Source organism: Hyla sarda, chromosome 1, assembly GCF_029499605.1.
Source record: "Hyla sarda isolate aHylSar1 chromosome 1, aHylSar1.hap1, whole genome shotgun sequence".
NCBI classification, from domain to species: Eukaryota; Metazoa; Chordata; class Amphibia; order Anura; family Hylidae; genus Hyla; species Hyla sarda.
The window spans coordinates 26,727,907-26,743,138 of NC_079189.1; the positions used below are offsets into that span (position 1 = coordinate 26,727,907).

Here is a 15,232-nt window from a genome sequence, read left to right on the forward strand (position 1 = left end):
AAATATGCTGCACTTGCTTCACTTTGCCACCACTGGCTCTGCCAATCTCTGCCACAAACTGCTACTCTACCATAGGCTCTGCTACACCAGCTCCGCTCTGCTGCCCAGTAAACTGCCCCACAATGCTGTGCCAATCAGTGCATGCTACTCCAGATTGACTCTGCCGCACCCTCCACTCTCCTTCCCACACTACATATAATAAACTACATGAAGCAAGACGTGTGTGGTCAGGTAATCCTGGGCTGAGCAGCCACCAATGGAAGGTAGAGGGCAGTACATGTGGGGTGCTTGCTTCTCAATGGAATCCCTCTTAATTCCACCAGTAGTTAAAGGAGTATTGTGGTTACATTAAAACTTATCCCCTAACTAAGGGATAGGGGATTCATTTTAGCCCCCCGGGGCTCCTGCACAGTCCCCTCCTGCACAGCAAACCGTCTCTCCCCAGGAGCTGTGCGTGCCAACCCCCACACAAAGCAACAGCCAACACGCTGTATTTTCGGCTCTCCTATAGAGATATATGGAAGGGGCGTGTTGGCTGTCGCTTTGTGTAGGGGTTGGCACGCACAGCTCCTGGGGAGAGTCAGTTTGCTGTGCAGGAGGGGACTCCCGCGATCTAAAACTTATCTTCTATCCTTTGGATAGGAAATACGTTTTAAAGGGGTATTCCGGGCAAAAATATTTTATCCCCTATCCAAAGGATAGGGGATAAGGTGTCTGATCGCAGGGGGCCCGCTGATGAGACCCCCCGCGATCTCCCTGTAGCACCCGCATTCTATGCGGGTGCTGAATCTCCAGTTTCAGAAACCTCCAGGTTTCTGGGACTGGGGACATGATAGATATGAATGGAGGGGGCGTGGCACATCGTGACGTCACATCCCCAGTCCCGGAAACCTGGAGGTTTCTGAAACTGGAGATTCAGCACCCGCATAGAATGTGGGTGCTACAGGGAGATCACAGGGGATCTCAGCAGCGGGCCCCCCGCGATCAGACACCTCCAAAGGATAGGGGATAAAATATTTTTGCATGGAATACCCCTTTAATGCACCATAGTACTCCTTTAAGGTGAGAAAGAACAGCAGCACACTTATGTTCTTATTAACCTAATCCTCCCAGTTCACTGCGCCCTATCATGATAAACCACCCCCTGCCTTTATTTTTATTATTTTTTAGTTTTCTATATTGATATTGCTCTGTATTTTCTGCTCAGGCTCAGTCAGATTCACAGACTGGGAAGGGGTGTTACCAAGCAGGACATAGGGAGTGCAACAGCAAAAAATTTTTTAATGACAATGCCCATTCTCATTATCATTCTATGGTTCCCACTTTGCGTTATATGAAACCCTAATGAAAATCTCAGATCTTTATGTACCTCAATGATGAATTGTTGGAAATATCAAACTTAGATCTGATACATTGGCAGGGCTCAAGTCATGCAGGAACGCATGAGAACAGAGTTCCTGCACTTTTTCCACAGCACAAACACAGTTCTTATTAGCAGGTGCCTGCAGGACCAGCCCTTGGCTGGGAATCTTGGGTGAGTTCCCAAATTTTTTTTTTCCAGAACTTGAACCCTGTACTTTGCCTATTGGGGGAACAAAGATACTATTAGTTCATCCCTAAAAAATACTGCCATAAATGGTGGAGGCTGAAAACTACAACAAAAGAGGCTTGCAGATGACAATAGTTTGTTACAGCCCTATATATTCGGCAGCCAATGCCGAAAACGTGCATTTTTCTGAGAGAGCAAAGTCTGTGTGCGCACTGACAATACAGATCTTTACAGCGGCGAATCTGTTCATCTCAAGCCTACATTTGTTCTGGCTACAGGGAGAGCAGACACTGTGTGGTCACTAATCAGCGTTACTGACAATACAGATCAGCACAGAGGAAATCCATTGACCTCAAGCCCGCATCACTGCAGGCAGGGAGAGTTTAGAAGTCGTTCCATAGTCTGCTAATTGAGATCATCACAGGAAGCACTCTCCATTCAAAGACTGCAAGCAACCATAGTGCAGGCAGGGACAGTTAAGAGAGAGAGTGCATGCTTTTTTCTGTTGCAACCATACTGGGGCGTATTACTCTAAAAAAAAGTGAAATATATACGCACTCCGCAGTTCTATGTCTTTTCTGGTTAAAGCTAATAGGGTGCAGTAAGTGGAAAAGCACTAAAATACTTACACACTAGATTGTTACGCTTATTTCTAAGCGTTTTACTAAAAACAAAAAGTGAAATATATACGTACTCTGCTCAATGTGTTTTCTGTTTCAATCTTATAGTGGCCTGTAAGTGTAAAAGCAGGGATCTATAAACACACATTGAGTGTTCTGCAAGTTTCTGTTGCAGCCATATATGGGGAGTACTGCTCTATAAAAAGTAAAATTGATATGCACACCACTGTTCTACAAGTGTGGCAGGCAGAGAAGTGCCAGAGGAGTGGCAGAGGCTTAAATTTATCAGACGCAGTCAGAGGTCACAGCAGAGTAGGGGTGCATGGCAGCAGGATTCACATCGAGAGGCCTGTGCTCCCGGTGTCAGCTAGCGGTCGTATCTCGACCAGCAACCCAGCAGCTGTCATTAATTGGTTAACTCGGTCATTGACTTCATCCTAAGTGACATCCGACACCCCCAGTCAACAGTCGGTGGGTTTCTTAGACTCAACCCTCAGCTGGCATGGCCCGGGAGCAGTCCCTGTCCTCCAACTGCCTCTGTCCTATACTGTTCCCTCATGCAGAGAAGTATCTTATGCTGTGGGTTCAAATCCACTATACAGTGAGGACAATGAACTAGAGGACAGTCAGCAGCTACTGCCCAGCCAAGAAGTGGAGGAGACATCCGCCGCTTCCTCTGCTAGGCGGGCACGTAGGGATGAGGAGAGTGGCGTGGGAGGGGGTATTGCGAGCATTCAGACTCCTGAAACAGTCACCGTTGAGGAACTTGAGGAGGACATCAGTGACATGCAGACACAACTTGATGATGATGAAGCCAATCGCACTTGGGAGCAGAAGGGGCTTCATCATCATCAGGTGAAGAGGGTGGCAGGTTGCCCGTGAGCTGAGCCAGCAAGGTGGTAGCATGGTTGGAAGTCTGCAGGGTGGCAGCAGTGGGAAGTCTGGAGCCAAATATGCCCGGGGTAGACCACCTGCTTCGTGGCAGCCTACCTGCCCAGGAGGTAGTGGAGAAGGGGTTCCCAGAGTCCGCGGGAGTAGCAGCAGAAAATCAGCTACTCAGCGGTGTGGTAGTTTTTTGTCAAGCATCCGGAAGCGGTTAACATGGCCACATATAAGCTATGTCGGCAGAAGGTGAAGCATTGCCAGGGTCCCAATGTTGGCACCACGACCCTGCGTCAACATATGCAGCGTCACCATAAAGCAGCCTGGGAGAACCGTGGCTCCATGCGGTGGCGCAGCCTGCTGCAGCAACCACTGCATCACCCAGTGCACGCCGCTCCCTGTTTAAGCCAGCCAAGGCTCCACCACCTCAGCAGAAGGGAGCTGTCTGTGATTCCCATCTTCTGTTGGTCCAGATGTTCCTGCTCTTCCTACTTTGAGTCAGTCATTCCTTCAGCAATCCATCACTGAAGCGATTTCCAAAAGACAGCAGTATGTGCCCACTCATCCAACAGTGCAGAAGCTGAATGTACTCCTGTCTAAGTTGCTGGTGCTGCAGTCCCTCCCTTTTCAAGTAGTGGACTCTGCACCTTTTAGAGAACTGATGGCTTGTGCCGAGCCGAAGTGGAGAGTCCTAAGCCGTAATTTCTTCTCAAAAAAGGCCATCACAGCCCTGTCAGTGTGTACCAAAATGCACGGCAGGGCTGACGTGTGGGGCTGTAACTACGGTCAGGGACAATACATGTCCTTTACGGCTCACTGGGTGAATGTGGTTCCTGCACAGCCACCCCAGCAACTTGGCCAGGTCACGCCGCTTCCGCCTCCATGCTCTCACACCGTTGGTCCTGCCACGATGTCCGACTCCACCTCCTCATCCTCCCCCATGTCCTCAGCCTCCACTGCACGGACAAGTCACAGTGCCCCTCCAGCATACCATGTGTGCAGGGCACGGCGGTGTCACGCTGTTCTTCACCTGGTTTGCCTTGGAGTCACACAGGGGAGGAACTGCTCAAAGTGATTCGTCAAGAAATCGAATCATGGATTTCTCTGCAACAACTGGGAACCATGGTAATCGACAATTGGAAGAACATCTTGTCTGCGACAAGGAAGCCTGAGACATGCGCCCTGCATGGCACACGTGTTCAATCTGGCTGTCAAGTGGTTCTTGAAGTGTTAACTCCCATCTGCAAGACATCCTAACAATGGGAAGGAAACGTTGCATGCACTTCAGCCACTTGTACACCGCAAAGCACACCCTCCTTGAGCTGCAGCGTCAGAACGTCATCTCCCAACATAGTCTGATATGCAACATTTCCACCCATTGGAATTCCACCCTCCATATGTTGGATGGACTATACAAACAGAGAAAGGCCATTAACAATTTCTTGATGATCCAAGCGTATAGGGGAACCCCCCTATGCAACTTCGATGTCAACCAGTGGTAGCTCATATGTGACACCTGCCGTTTGCTTAGGCCCTTTGAGGAAGCCACATTATTTGTCAGTTGCCAGGATTACGGGATGAACAACATCATTCCACAGCTTTATTTCCTACAACAGATGGCTGGTCAGGGCACTGGAGATGTGGCGCCTACACCTCACGGCCACATGAGCCCTGTGGGGGCTGAACTGGAAGAGGAGGAGAAGGAGGGGGACAGTGGAGCACAGGCAAAGTTTCACAAAATGGATGGTTTTTCTAGTCATCAGACAGGAGAGGAGCTACAGGGTGATGAGGAAGATGAGTCAGAGGACACAGCGGGATGACTTCTGGTTCTCCACCTTGCTGGACCCTCACTCCCGGCACAAAATGGGGGCCTTTTTTAGATCCACTGAGAGGGAGGACAAACTGATCTACTACAGAGACATCCTAAATAGTCAATGGGCCGATGCTTATCTGCGCCAGCGTCCATCCTCTTACAGGTCTAACTGGGGGTCCGTCTGCACTCATGTTCCACTGCCATGGCTGCTGGGGAGGGGTGGGGTGGCAGGAGCAGTACTAGCTCCATCAGCAGCAGCCTGAGCCTACAGTCGCTGATGAGTAGCTTTCTTCACTAGCATAGTGAAGCAACTCATCAGCAGCAGGTAGACCTCAAGCTGGACCTGAACCAGCAGGTGGTGGCATACTTGGACATGTCTCTCCCAACCACCATTGAAGATCTGCTGGACTTCTGGGCAGCCAAACTGGATTTGTGGCCGCAACTAGCAAAGTTTGCCCTCGAAAAGCTGCCCGGCCAGTAGTGTTACATCAGAGCAGGTGTTTAGTCCTGCAGGGGTCATAGTAACCCCAAAGAGAACTTGCCTGTCTACCAAAAATGTGGAGAGACTGACCTTTGTCAAGATGAATCAGGCTTGGATCAGCCAGGATTTCCAATCACCAATACCTGATGCATCAGACTAGATTTTCCATGGTGCCACACCAACACTTTGACAAAAGAGACCGGTTTCTTCTGCCTACCTGCCTTAGCTACTATTCTGATCCTGCCACCTGCCTGCTGCCACACATCTGATGCCAAGTGCTCCTTCTATTGCACACCCACTGCCCCACTTTGTCATCGGGTCACTTTCAGGACTCCTGATACTGCCACCTCCAGGCTCTGTCTTTGTGCTGCCATATGTTCTCCTCATGCTGTTGTCATTGTGTCGCTCTGCGGCCTACATAGGCTGCTGCCACCTCCAGGCTGTGTCATTCTGCCGCCCAATGGTCTCCTCAGGCTGCTGCCACCTCCAGGCTCTGTTATTGTGCCACCATGTGATCTCCTCATGCTGCTGCCACCTCCAGGCTCTGTCATTGTGCCACTCTGCGGCCTACATATGCTGCTGCCACCTCCAGGCTGTGTCATTGTGCCACAATATGTTATCCTCATGCTGCTGCCACCTCCATGCTCTGTCATTGTGCCGCCCTATGGTCTCATCATGCTGCTGCCACCTTCAGGCTCTTTAATTGTGCCGCCATATGGTCTCATCCTGCTGCTGCCACCTCCAGGCTCTGACATTGTGGCGCTTTGTGGCCTACATAGGTTGCCACCATCTCCAGACTGTGTAATTGTGCTGCCATATGATCTCCTCATACTGCTGCCACATCCAGGCTCTATCATAGTGCCGCCCTGTGGTCTCGTCATGCTGCTGCCACCTCCAGGCTATGTCATTGTGCCGCCATTTGATCTCATTGTTATATTGGTTTTGTGGTAATACTGTATCTTTTTTAAAGTAAAGGCCTCAGGCCCCTGGGACCATCAGTCTTAACCTCCGGGGGGGGGGGGGGGGCACTGAGAGGCAGGGGCTGGGACAGGTGGTAGCTTGCGTCGCGGCAGACCGCCAGCTTGATTTTAAGATACAAGTACGAGCTTTTTCAATGCAGCAACTTATACACTGAAGCAATTATACACTATTGGAGCTGGAATTACTGCGGCTGCTGGCACCAAACGTGCCCTCAAAGAAGGATTTAAAGTTTGCTCATTCCAATTACCAGGCTCTGTCATTGTGCCGCCATGTGATCTCCTTGATATATCCATTTTGTGGTAATACAGTATTAGGTACAATAATAGGTATTGCTATGTCCATAAAGCCAATACTCTGTCATTGTTCTGCTTTGCGGCCTGCATAGGTTGCTGCCACCTTCAGGCTGTGTCATTGTGCTGCCATGTGATCTCTTCATGCTGCTGGCATATTAAACTTGTTAATCTCTACAAAATCTTCAACTGACATTTAAAAAATCTCTTTAATTTCTTCAATTGTGATGCCATATGGTCTCCTGACCCTGCTGCCACATCTAGACTCCAGACTGCTGTCACTGTTTTGTAAAATTCGGCGAATCGGCTGAATAGAATTTTTCAAAAATTCGCCCATCACTACTGTTGACCTTTAGATCCACCATACCTGTTCCACAATACCATATATTTTCCATTTACATGGCATTCTCCATCACCAGGCCTGTCTTCCCTTTCTTCACTCTTAATTCTACAAAACTAACCTCAGTTGAAAACAAACAACATGAACACCTTGCAACCACATAACATTTGATATATTAGGGAAAAAAGAACTTTATGGCCTCCACGGGCATCACCAGTATTGAAAGCAGAGAGATGGAATATGTTGTATTATGAATTTTATTAGACTAACATAAACCGAAATTTACAAGCTTTTTGGGCCACAATTTTTCATCACGTGCAGATCAAGCCTATGAGGTCTGAAAGCCTATAAATTCTATTTTATGGCCAGCTAATAAATTGTATGACATCACCTTTTCAGGAAGATATCAGGCTGTATAATACTTACATATACACAACTAACACTCTGCATTCTATAGGTACTAGCAAACATTTGCAGTGAATTTTATGTACTGTAAGAACACAATACTCTTCAGTGCTCCACTACCCATTCCTTAAATTCATCTGCAAGCCCCTTTGTTGTAGCTTTCAGCCTCCACCATCTAAGGCAGTATTTTTTTAGGGATGAACTAATAGTATCTTTGGTTCCCCCTATGTACAGGGTTCAAATTTTGGAAAAATAAAAATGGGAACTCACCCATGATTTAAAGTCAAGGGCTGGTCCTGCAGGACTCCTGCTAAAAGGAACTGTGTGCTGTGGAAAAAGTGCCGGAACTCTGTTCCCATGCATTCCTGCAGGACTTGAGCCCTGCCAATTTATCAGATGTAAGTTTGATATTTCCAACAATTCATCATTGAGGTACATAAAGATCTAAGATTTTCATTAGGGTTTCAGACAACACAAGGGGGACTATAGAATGATGATGAGAATGGACACTGTGATTAAAAATGTATTTTGCTATTGCACTCCCTATAGTAAATAAAACATCTTTCTAATGTTTCTTTGTTTAAAAAAATTATAATAATAAGTTTTCTATGTTTAATTTGTGTTTAAAAAGCTTCCACTGACACCTCTGCTGACACCTCTGTCCATGTCAGGAACTGTCCAGAGCAGGAGAGGTTTGCTATGAGGATTTGTTCCTGTTCTGGGCAGTTCCTGACATGAACAGAGGTGTCAGCAGAGAGCTTGCTTTTTTTGTCGCTTTAATTTTAAAGCAAAAGTGCTAAAATTTAGTAGCTTCACAGTGCATGTGAAACCATGTATCACATGCAGGTCAAATTTTGTAGTTTATGGTCTAATCTGTAAATGCAGCCTATATTATATCGGAAAGACTAAACGTCCCCTCTTCCACAGGATTAGGGAACATTTCCGCTCTCTCAGGACGGGGATAGGGTCAGCGAGATTTATTGCACATATGGCAGAGAAACATAATTATGATACAGAAGCCGTTCGCTTCGCCGCCCTGGAGAGAGTGGAAAATGCCATACCCGGTAGAGACAAGCACCAATTTTTGCCAAGAAAAGAGGCTCGTTGGATCCTCCGGCTGGAGGCTAACGGACCTCTAGGTCTAAATGACCGTCAAGAATTCTTACCTTTCTTGTAAATTCCGAATAACATCGACGCTGTACACTGTAAAGCATATGGTTTTAATTTCATGTGGGTTCAATGTACTAATGGGTTAAGTTTTCCTGTTGTTTATGTTCACCATGGTGACAAGTCACATGATATATAGACACACCTGTCCGGTTACGTTACACGCCAGGGGCCCGAGGAAGCGCAACAGCGCAATATGGTCGTCGCCCCATGTGAGCACCTGAAAACCCCTGCACAAGATCTGGTCCACCTTCCCTATTTTCAAGTCTTGTCTGTCTGCACTAAAGGAAAATAAAGAAAGTACCTGTCTGCAGCAACTAAAGTGGTGAGTGCTCCATTATTTTTTCCACATTATTAGTCAGTCACCAGAATTACGGGATGAATAATGTCATTCCACTGCTTCATTCGATGGCTGGTCAGGGCACTGGAGACGTGGCGCCTACATCTCACGGCCACATGAGTCCGGTGGGGGCTGAACTGGAGGAGGAGGAAGAGGGGCACAGTGGAGCACAGTTTAGGTTTCACAAGATGGGCGGTTTTTCTAGTCATCTGACAGGAGAGGAGGTGCAGGAGCAGCTAGAGGAGCTAGAGGGTTATGAGGAAGGTGAGACAGAGGACACAGACACATGGTGGCAATATGCAGTGGAGATGGAGGCAGGGAGTCCCTCCGAGTCACTTGCACAAATGGCATGATGCATGCTCACTTTCTTGTGTAGTGATGGCCAAATGTTCACCATTCGGCAAAGGGATGACTTCTGGCTCTCCATCTTATTGGACCCTTGCTAATGGCACAAAATGGGGGCCTTTTTTACACCCACTGAGAGGGAGGACAAACTGACCTACTACAGAGACATCCTAAGTAGTCAGTTTTCCGATGCCTATTGGCGCCATTGTCCATCTTCTCGCAGGTCTGACTCGGGGGGCCCTCTGGGCTCCCCTTCCACTACCATGGCTACTGGGGAGTGGTGGCAGGAGCTGTACCAGCTCCATCACCAGCAGCCTGAGTCTACAGTTGCTGATGAGTAGCTTTCTTCACCTGCATAGTGAAGCAACTCATCATCAGCAGGTAGACATGGAGCAGGACCTGAACCAGCAGGTGGTGGCATACCTTGACATGACCATGCCAACACACCTTGAAGATCCATTGGATTTCTGGGCAGCCAAACTTGATTTTTGGCCAGAGTAGCAGAGTTTGCCTTAGAAAAGCTGTCTTTCCCGACCAGTAGTGTGCCATCAGAGCAGGTGTTTCGTGCGGCAGGGGCCATAGTAACCCCAAGATGAACCCGTCTGCCCACGAAAAATGTGGAGAGACTGACCTTTGTTAAGATGCATCAAGCATGGATTAGCAAGGATTTCCACCCACCAATGCCTGATGCATCAGAGTAGATTGACCATGGTGCCACACCAACATTTCACAAATATTGATAGTGCCAAACAGATTTAAGGTGCTGCTTCCCATTAACAGACATTCCTTGGCATCAGACCACAAGTAAAAAGTGAGGATATGCATTAGCTAAAACGTAACTTTTCTTAGGATAAAATATATGTACCCAAAATATTTTGAAATCAAACAAACACCATGTGCCACCTACACCACCAAGTATTGATGTGATGCAAAGACCTCTAAAAGGTGGAAGGAACAATGTATTGTCCATTGTAACCGGTGGGGGTAAACACTTCCCCCTGTAAGGCCCTACTCACATTATTAATTCCCTTCCTGGCTAGCATTACTCACCCTAAAAAGGGCGGCTCCACACAGGAACCTCTCCCTATTTTCCCCTACAAACACTGGGAAATGGCAGTGTTGAATTTAAAAAAAATGTGGGTACATATATTTTATCCTAAGAAAATTATTAAAAGTTAGGTTTTACCTAATGCATATCCTCAATACTTACTCGTGAACACTAACACTTTTACAAAAGATTAAAATGGAAAGAAAAAACAAGGTGCGCTCATAGTGTAAGCGTTTTAGCAGAGCTTCAATATGCACTGAAAAAATTGAGAGCTTACCAGATAGTGTTGTGCTAAGGGCACAACACCTAAGCAGGCATATAGACTCGCAGTGGTCATGGAGGTCAGCAGCCACAGGTCCAGATGCCTCTTGGTCAGCTGGATATTGATACAGAGATGTAGATAGGATCCAAAAAGAAGGATATCCCAGACGGCGCTTCTCCTCCCAGGAAAGATGCAATGCGGCAATCCACAGATTAATTGGTTTATTGCAATAAACCAATTAATCTGTGGATTGCTGCATTGCATCTCTCCTGGGAGGAGAAGCGCCTTCTGGGATATCCTTCTTTTTGGATCCTATCCACATCTCTACTTTTATAAAAGATACCGTTTTCTTCTGTCTATTAGCCTCAGATACTATTCTGATCCTGCCACCTGCCTGATGCCACACATCTGATCATCGGGTACTGATATTTTTAGGACTCCTGATGCTGCTCATGCCACCTCCAGACTGTCTCATACTGTCACCATATGTTCTCCTCATGCTGATGCCAGCTCCAGGCTGTCTCATTCTGCTACTATATGGTATTCTCATGCTTCCGCCACCTCCAGGCTGTGTCATTCAGCCACTATATGGTCTCTTCATGCTGCAGCCAACTCCAGGCTGTCATTCAGCCACTATATGGTCTCCTCATGCTTCTGCCACCTCCAGGCTGTGTCATTCAGCCACTATATGGTCTCCTCATGCTGCCACCAACTCCAGGCTGTCATTCAGCCACTATATGATCTGCTCTTGCTGCTGCCAACTCCAAGCTGTGTCATACAACCACTATATGGTCTTCTCATGCTCCACCAACTACAGGCTGTGTCATTCAGCCATTATATGGTCTCCTCATACTTCCGTCACCTCCAAGCTGTGTTCCTGTACAACATGTGGTCTCCTCATGCTGCTGGCATATTAACCCCTAAAGGACCAGGGGTTTTTCCGTTTTTGCACTTTCATTTTTTCTTCCTCACCTTTAAAAAATCATAACTCTTTCAATTTTGCACCTAAAAATCCATATTTTTTTGGCACCACCAATTCTACTTTGTAATAACATCAGTCATTTTACCCAAAAATCGATGGTGAAATGAAAAAAAAAAATCATTGTGAGATAAAATTGAAAAATAAAAAAACGCCATTTCGTAACTTTTGGGGGCTTCTGTTTCTACGCCGTACATTTTTAGGTAAAAATGACACATTTTCTTTATTCTGTGGGTCCATACAATTAAAATGATACCCTAGTTTTATAGGTTTGATTTTTTCGTACTTCTGAAAAAAATCAACTAGACGCAGGAAAATTTTTACGTTTAAAATTATCATCTTCTGACCCCCTATAACTTTTTTATTTTTCCGCATATGGGGCAGTATGAGGGCTCATTTTGACCAAAAATATACTATTTTGGACTTTGGAATTTTTTTGCACGTACGCCATTGACTGTGCGGTTTAATTAATTATATATTTTAATAATTCGGACATTCCCGCACACGGCGATACCACATATGTTTATTTTTATATACACAGTTTTTTTTTTTTTAAATGGGAAAAGAGGGGTGATTCAAATTTTTATTATTGGAGGGGTTAAATGATCTTTATTCACTTTTTTTTTCACTTTTTTTTTTTGCAATGTTATAGCTCCCACAGCTATAACACTGCACACACTGATCTTTTACATTGATCACTGGTTTCTCATAGGAAACCAGTGATCAATGATTCTGCCGCTTGACAGCTCATGCCTGGATCTCAGGCACTGAGCAGTCATTCGGCGATCGGACACCAGGAGGCAAGGTAGGAGACCCTGCTTGTGTCCCACAGCTGTCCGGGATGCCGCGATTTCGCCGCGGACATCCTGAACAGTTAAAAAATATCTTTAATCTTTTCAATTATGAGGCCCTATGGTCTTGTCAGGCTGTTGCCAACTCTGTGCTGGGTCATTTAGCCACTTTATGGTCTCCTCATACTGATGCCACCTCCAGGCTCTGTCATTGTGCTGCTCTGCGACAGTGATTCTTATAGCAACGCCTCTAATCTGCATGTCATACTGAATAACAGTATTATTTCGCTAACACACACCCTATGCGTGTTACAGCGACATGTTCTACAGCCCTAATCAGGCTCTCTTTAGGCCAGAAATAGCTGTTTTTAATACAGATTTGCCACGAATAAATTTGTAACAAACCAAATTTTTCCAGAAAACTCAGCGAATCGGCCTAAACAAATTTTTCTAAAATTTGCTCATCTCTAGTGAAGATGTTTGTGTTACACTATGCGCTCCGGCCACACAGGCTGGCCGTGAGCGCATGGTCCCCTTACCTTCTGCTGCCGACATGGCTGGGACTCACATCGCGGGACGCGCCCGCATGCAAGCCCCAGTCTGTCACTCTCCGGGTGTTTCTCCTGCCTCTGCCTCCGCCTCTCTGCTCTGGCGCGCGTGTCCCCGTCCCTTAGGGCATGCAAGCACCGGAGCATTAAGATTTACAGGGCCAGTACGTTCATTAGTGTAATCTACCTGTGGCTTGTTTATAAATTCCTCCACCCTCCTCAGTTCTCTGCCGGATCTTTGTTGCCTTGTGCCCTAGAGAAAGCGTTCCTCTGTATTGCCTTGCCGTGTCCCAGATCTCCTTGCTCCTCTGCCGCCTGCCTACTGAACTCCTGCTACGTCTGACTATGCTTCTGTGATGCCTATCCTGACCTTCTGCTATCCAGACTACGAGTTGCCTCATCCCTCCTGTGTCTCGCATCTCCTCGGCTGCCTATGTGGACGAGCCGTGCCAGGGGTAGCGACATGGGTGTTGCCTGCAGCTGCAAGCCCATGCCGCTTTGCGGCGAGCTCTGGTGAAAACCAGCGGCACCTTAGACTCCGCTCCCTGATACGATCCGAGTCATCTGCCACACAGGTCCAGCGGATCCAAATACACCGAAGTTCCTGTCTTCAGAAACGTGAGTGTTACAGTTTGTCTGGTAGGTTCTAAAGAAATGAGTTGTGGCTGAAAGAAATCATCATGGCGGTCTGGGATGGATGGGTAAGAAAAGGGAAAATGAACATCTCCGGTCAGAGAAGACGTCACTCATCAGCCACTGGATAATACAGCATTGCTTCTTTTTAAGAAATTATTTTGTCTTTGTTTTTTTTTTGTTATTTAGAAAATTATTTGGTAGGGGTACATCAAGATGAAAAAAAAAATTTCCGAGGGGCACCCAAGGTGGAAAAGGTTTCGAAAAACTGCACTAACAACAGGCAGTGAACAGCAGATTACAGAGACTTGAGACAACATGTGGCCAAGATTTTTAGAACACTTTATTGTGGGCTTCAGTGTCACTTTTCGTTAACGGAGTGATGTTAGGAATCTTATAGGCTATCAAATGGAGAGGAGTAATAATTTAAAGGGTATTCCTATCCAAAGAATATGGGATAAAATGTCTGATCCCTGGGGTCCTACCGCTGGGACCCCTGCGATCTGCATGCAGCTCCCGGAATTCTGTGCCAGACATTGCTCCCGATATGTGAGGTCATGGCCACGCCCCCCACATGTTGTCATGCCACCCCCCCCTCCATTCATGTTATGGGGGGGCGTGATGGCCATCATGCCCCCTCCCATGAACATAAATGGAGGGGCGTGGCGTAACGTCACGTGGGACATGGCCGTGACATCACATCTCGGTCTCGGGCATAACGCCTGGCTTTGAATAGGGTATAATATGTCTAAGGCTGGAATACCCCTTAAGGGTCTAATCCCACGTACAGTATTCTGCGCAGATTTGATGCGCAGAATTTCAAGCTGTGTTCAGTTTACATTGAAATCTGCTGCAAAAAATCCTGCACATCATACTGCGCAGAATACTGTACGTGTGAATAGTCCATTAAGGGTAAAACAAAAAATAAAATGTTCTCTTAGACCTCATGCACCAAACCAGTTTTGGTACTTAAGCTTAGGATAAAAATTTACCATTTTATACAAATTTCTTGATGGAAAAAGAAAAAAGTTTACACTTTTTGAATTTGTAAGAAATGACATAGAACTGCATTAGTTTCTTAGGGCCATGGTGTGTAAATAATTGCCTCTTTCCCACGATTTTAATGCAGGATTATTTTTCTTCATTTTTCAGTCTAGTTATTTATATTAAAAGCCTATTCCATTTCTTTCATACATAGTGCCTCTAGAACATAAATAATTGAAGAGTGAAATAGCCAAATGTTCCATCCATTACCAGCTCTCCCCTCCCAAAATATAAATTAAATCCACAAGGCAAGAAAAATAAATATTACATAAATAGCGGTTTGGCTGGTAACATTGATCAAAGCCACATACGCAAGATCAACAAGTCCGGCCCGCTGCGAACAAATATGATACATTTCAAAGGTAATCTACGGCCCGGGGGAAAAATTCACTGTGAAAGTCTATTGCACTGGATGACGGCTGCAAGGAACGGCCAAGCGAGAGGCCGCATGGAGGAAAACATACTGTAGGTTCAGGATCTATTTATGAGTTTTACGAGAGAATGTGATCAAGGTAGAGCGGAAGATTTTGTAGGGTGAATTTTTGTGACTGATCATATGATGTTAGATGACAGACATGTCAGTTGACAAAAACATAGAAACATAGAACGTGTCAGCAGATTCTATTTTATATGATGGAGAGCCTTATGCCTATCCCTATCTTATATGAAGGATAGCCTTATGCCTATATCTATTTTATATGAAGGATAGCCTTA

The 15,232-nt window shown here is 46.2% G+C and overlaps 1 long non-coding RNA gene across 2 annotated transcripts in view; it reads left to right on the forward strand.

Moving 5' to 3' along the window:
• The window catches only part of LOC130325908 (uncharacterized), a 111,210-nt gene that overhangs the window by 18,688 nt on the left and 77,290 nt on the right, over positions 1-15,232 (forward strand). The window lies entirely within an intron of this gene.